Source organism: Trachymyrmex septentrionalis, unplaced genomic scaffold (assembly GCF_001594115.1).
Source record: "Trachymyrmex septentrionalis isolate Tsep2-gDNA-1 unplaced genomic scaffold, Tsep1.0 scaffold334, whole genome shotgun sequence".
In the NCBI taxonomy this organism is placed as follows: Eukaryota; Metazoa; Arthropoda; class Insecta; order Hymenoptera; family Formicidae; genus Trachymyrmex; species Trachymyrmex septentrionalis.
The window spans coordinates 56,687-62,482 of record NW_017305499.1 but is presented as its reverse complement, the minus strand read 5'-3'; the positions used below and the strand labels follow the sequence as shown (position 1 = coordinate 62,482).

At 34.3% G+C, this 5,796-nt stretch overlaps 1 protein-coding gene across 5 annotated transcripts in view; it reads left to right on the top strand.

Annotated features, from left to right (window-relative positions):
• Window positions 1-5,796, top strand: part of LOC108750217 (ras-related protein rapA) — a 39,597-nt gene that overhangs the window by 13,699 nt on the left and 20,102 nt on the right. For 3 of the 5 annotated variants that reach the window (XM_018489535.1, XM_018489534.1, XM_018489532.1), the window contains exon 2: window positions 4,099-4,320. The gene's annotated coding sequence lies outside the window, so the exon portion shown is untranslated. Of the gene's footprint in view, window positions 1-4,078; window positions 4,321-5,796 lie in introns of those variants that run through there. The other 2 variants (XM_018489538.1, XM_018489533.1) reach the window with 1 other exon arrangement.

Genomic DNA, 5,796 nt, shown 5'->3' with positions numbered 1-5,796 from the left:
CAACCTTCCTTGAGGTTCTAAGCCAACCTGCAACAATTAATTTTCACTGTTAAATAGATAGTCCTAAAAATACACATTACTTCATAGCACACTCTATACACGAGTTCTCTCAAATTTATTTGAATATCGTGCATAATTCTAACATGAATGCAAAGGACCTACCCGAATAAGCATATAAAAAATGCCCCCGAATCAAATCCAATTTTGAATACGTTACATTGTTAAGCTTGATAAAAGATTATTTTACATCAAATTTCACTCTGCTAAACTTATATTATAGTAGTGAAAAATTAATTTCAATTTTTATTTTTATTTTCCTATCGTATGAATTAAAAAATCTGAAAAAATTTGATAAATTTGATTTTTTTAGTACAATATATTTAAAAGAAATTTTTTTAGACTTTTGACGAAAAATTTGAATTAAAAAAAACAAAAAAAATTTTTAATGCATATTTGTTATTGAAAATATTTAAATACTTCAAAAAATACTCTTCAAAAAATTATGGTGAATTAATCATTCCCTGATGAATAAAATATATCGTATTCAGATTTTTTAAAGGTGTGGAGCATTGTTTCAAAAATTAAAAAACTTTTTTTTTAATCAAATTTTTCATAAAAAGGGGGAAGAAAAATATGGAAGAAGAGTGTGCTTTTCTATCGTTTCGTACAACTTTCTTTTTTGTTAAATATATTTTATTACACACACACTATCATATACGAAAGTATGTGAGTACAGACGATTAAAAATGAACTGTGAATCTATATAAAAATTTCATCAGGCCAACATCATCGGAAAAGATAATAAATATCTGCTAGAAATGTAAACGTTGATGTAAGGAATGTTCCTGACCAAAATAATATACTGCAGTAGAAGTAAATGTTTTAATTGCGATATCCATTGTACGTATAGTAGTTTCTTCTTACACGCGCGCAGGAAAACTTATCGATTTTAACTTTAGTTGTTCAGAATAGTTTTTAAAGGATTTATTTTAATACTGAAGGTATTCATAAGCGATAAATCTTTAATCCCCAAGAATAGTACTCTCATCAAAATGTAGTACTATACGCGCATTCGTGCGAATTTCAAATATCAACGTTATTCAACCACTGGTTTATCAAAGCATCGATTTTACATAGCTCAACATAAAAGCGTCTGTCAGCTTTTGCTACTGTGACTTGTGGAAAAGAAAATTCCCTTCTTCTCTCGAAAGGGCGTGCCGTTCGGTAAAATCGGAAATTGAGTATATCTTAGCGACCCTTTCCAGTATCCCACTCTGTTTAAAATTACTGCTTTGGCCTTGTTGCTAGTAGAAGCGACATTTTAACGACTTCCACTCGACTCTCAAGTGCATAATAACATCGAAGGCTTCGTAAGGATGCGTCTCGGTATAGATACGCATACATTAATACATATATAGGCGGCGAGTATTCATGAGCACAAAATTGGCTAAATAGAGGATGCCTCGTATGAAAATGTTTATTAAACGGTTTTATGGTTAACGGAGATACAATGTAGAATAAGAACACGGAGATACAATGTAGAATAAGAACACTTCCTTCTACCAAGAAGAAATTACTTTGCAATGATTTCCTCCGAACTTTTGATTTGACAAATAATGGGAATTACAATAGACTGGGTGCAGCGACAAACAATGACACGCTTGCATTATATTCTACAAAAGAATTTCGGGTAAGAAATTACTCATGAAACTGTTCAATCTCGTTGCGCTTATCTCACATTTCATCTGCAGCGAAAGCATTACTCGTTCTGCATTGCGAATGAGGTCAGTAGTAAAATTATTCGACGCAAAAGTACGCGTCACGCAAGACGAATAGTGCGCAGAAGGAAATTAGGCTTTCACGTTAATGAAATATCGTTGTTTAACAAACGATAACTTAGCGAGACGGAATATGCGCATAATCAGGATTTACGGTTTTACGGCGAAAAATGATTGGATGAGATTGGCAGCAACCCTCGTTCAAAAATATAAGGTTTTTCTGAAAGCTTATTTTGTTAGCAAATAAACGAAAGAAAATCAAAAACAATAAAATAAGGGACTTCTACCAGGTCATTGTAATAAATGAGCTTTAAAAGATGTAAATATTAATCCTTTATTATTCTTTTTCTATCATTTCACGGAACGTTTCGACCGTACTTAGTCTTCTTCAGCCGTGTTTAAAATACATAAAAACCTTTAACAATATATAAATATCGGAGTTACTTATTGTTTGAATTCTATCTTTTTTTCCTTTAAAAGTTTGGAGGAAATATTGCAAAGTCATTTCTTCTCGGTAGAAGGAAGTACTCGTGTTCTTATGAGTACATGGTATCTTCGTTGACCATAAAACCGTTTAATAAACATTCTCATACGATGCATCCTCTATTCAGCTAATTTTATGCTCATGAATACTCGTCATACATATAGGTATGTATTAATGTATGCGTATCTATACCCGAGACGCATCCACTTTGACTATTTTTGAGTAAATTGCCCGTTTTCAATACTCGTTTTTCCGCTATGAATATTTTTGAATGGATTGTTCATTTTCAATACTCATGCGCCCGATTTGTCTGTCTGACCTCTTCAAGATGTTTTTATCATTTTTTATTTCTTACTGCTTTTGTACTTAGTTGGATCATTGTGTTTTTTAAATTTTATTATATTTTTTTTGTCTCCTCTTCCTCAATTGTTTCAAGAGGAAGATTGTTTGAAGGGAATCTTCGTAGTGTGTTATCTTAAAATTGTTATATCTTTCTTGACTACATTATTATTTTGTGGGATTCTTTCTTCTCCTTTAATCTAATCAGAAAAATTAAAAAAATCACTCTTATAATAATTTTTCACCGTTTTTAGATCTTATTTGGACTGAGTTTATTTTTAGTCCGTTCCTACCCTTTTCTTGCACTCACAAACACTCGCAGTATATCGGGAGAAACGATGAATGAGTATAAACGAATATGCGTATGAGTATTTTTGAGGAAATTGCCCGTTTTCAATACTCGTTTTTTCGCTATGAATATTTTTTAGTGGATTGTCCATTTTCAATACTCATTTTTTCATTAAAAGTATTTTTGAATGGATTGTTCATTTTTTAGCTAGTAAGTGAGAATACGTTAATATAATACATCCCTCTTTTAATAATTATTCACGACAAATAAATGATTATTAAATCGCGTTTATTAATTATTACATCAATTTTACATTAAACGATTAAAAAGTATTTTATTTTATTATTTATATATATAATAATTTTTAAATATTTCGTACAATATCTAATAAATTGAAATGGAATTAAAACAAATAAAAAAATAAGTAACTCCGATATTTATGTACGCTGCGCGCTAAGATTTACACAGAAATCAGAAAGAAGGAATTGAAATAATTTGCAGGCAACCAATCTATTATAGATGCCTTTATGTTATATTAGTATTGTAATTTTAATTTTTTACTGGAATATGATAATATTATTATGTCAGTTGAATCAATTTGTCAATGTAATAAATAGCGCAATCTTATATCATATAACTCACATTAAATCATTACTAGGGTGCAGGTTTTTGTAGCAGTTCCACTAGCCTCTTCCGTAAACCTTCACCTGCATATAACCAAGCTTCCATAGGTACATCATCCTGCCTTCGTCTTCTTCATCTTACTCAACGCCTTACTAATCTCTTTCACCTTCAGTCCTTCTTCTTTATTTTTATCTTTTTCTTCTTCTTCCTTAGAGAGCTGACCAATGCTCTGTACTTTATTTTCATATTTCCACTTCAGTGCCGTCCAATAGATCCTTAAAATATTTCCTCCATTCCTCATTCTTTATATTATTCTCTTTCCATATCTTTTTACCTCTCTTCCTATTAATATACTTCCATACGTCTGTTTCCCTCTTCAACTTTTTCAATTCCCCCTACTCTTCTTCCCCTTTTTCTTTTTGTTTCTTCTCCAATAATTCTCTGAACTCTTTCCTCTTCTCTAAATATTTCTTTCCCGTCTCTTTTCCATTTTTTTTTATTTTCTACATATTCTTTTTACCTCTCTCTTCTTCTTGAAGCAGTTTATATCCCACCAATCCAGGTAGAACTTTGGTGTCGAACAGAAAGCAACCTGCCATCGACGGACGGAACTTCTGTGTCGAAGAAAGTACTCCCGTCAGCAACGGGCGGAATTTCCGTCATCCAGCAGAGTATCTTGATGCTCGAGCGGAGATTCTAAGCTTCCGCCTGCAGTCATCGATACACGCTCACGCAAGAACAGCCTCCCCAGGATCGCACCAACGAAGGAAACTACATCATCGAGGACGTTCCTACGCACAATATCGGTAAGGAGGATCATTTGTGGTAGTGCCGATCTCGAGAGTCTTGCCGTTACGAGTATTCGAGTAAGATTAACTTGCGATGTCATCCGAGCTTAAAAAAGGTGCTTAAAAAACAACGGGAAATTGTTAAGGGCTCGTGCATGCGAATTAAGTATTAACATACGTTGACGCGGTCATTCAGATCACCCCGGCTATTGTTGCTCAGCTCGAGGAGCGCAGAATCAAGTTGGATGAACACTGGTCATAGTATAACGTCATACAAAATCAAATAGAATTGCTTAACAACAATAAGAGCAATGACCGGGTCCGTCTTTGAAGAAGCATATTATTCACTTTGTGCGAGAATCCGCGAACTTCAATTCGATACTGCCTCAGCGAGCGCAATCAACGTTGCCGTCCACATCGAGCGTCTAGTCTATCAGAAAACCAGTTTAACGTTCGATTGCCAAAGTTGAATCTTCCAACGTTTTCCGGCGAATACGATGATTCCCATTCTTCGATTCATTTGATTGAATCATTTATTCGAATGCATCGCTTAGTACAAACATACAAAAGTTGCAATATCTAAAGTCCTCGCTCATCGTAATTGGCTATTGGTCGGTCGCGACCATGATTGACCAGCGTTAGGCGCTGAACGGTGTCACTATACGAGAGGGCGTCTATACCTACTTTTTTGTGTGTTGGACACTTTGTGACGAACGGCCGCGCGATCTGTGCAAACAACGATACCCGTTTCAAAACTGCCCGCAGCAAAATCATCGAACATCTTTGTCCGTGCTTGCGTCTACGACTGTTGTAATCCAGAGCAAATAAAATTAATTTCAATTCAGAGAGAAACGTGTTGCATTCTCTTGATTACATCGCTCCCGACGGAATCACCCGGTAGCACGTGTGGCGGGCACACGCACGAAAATCGCTATATTACGAGACATCAGTTTTGTGCAAACACCTCTTTTTTTCATTATCTGAAATCCATTTCTTTAAAACATTTACTTCCCTGCAGCTTAAACTCCCCTCACTTACCATAGATCTTACCCTTGAGCTACCTTCTTTCCTTCTAAAACTGCTTATACTCCTTCCCTCACTATCATAATCGTTCTCCTCTCTACTTATCCTGCCTAAGCTTCTTATGTCCTTCAAACTCTCTCCTATTTTTCTATTATTTTCTGACAACTCTTTCTTTACTGTTTCCAATTTTTTCATAACTTTCTCTAATTTTTTCTCTAATTTTCTAATTTCTCTATCTACATCTTCTTATATTCTTCCCATCTTGTTGTATCCCTTCTTATTCTAAATACTTTTCTTTCCACAGTCTTTCATTTCTTTCCTCACCTCTGTATAATTCTTTCTAATCTCTTCATTTACTTCTTTCTCTACCTTTACTCTTTCCATAACGCTTTTCTCTTCTCATGTCAAATGCTTTTTTCGAATCTACCTATGATTTATCCCCTATTAATAAACGCTACCTGTTGTCTACTC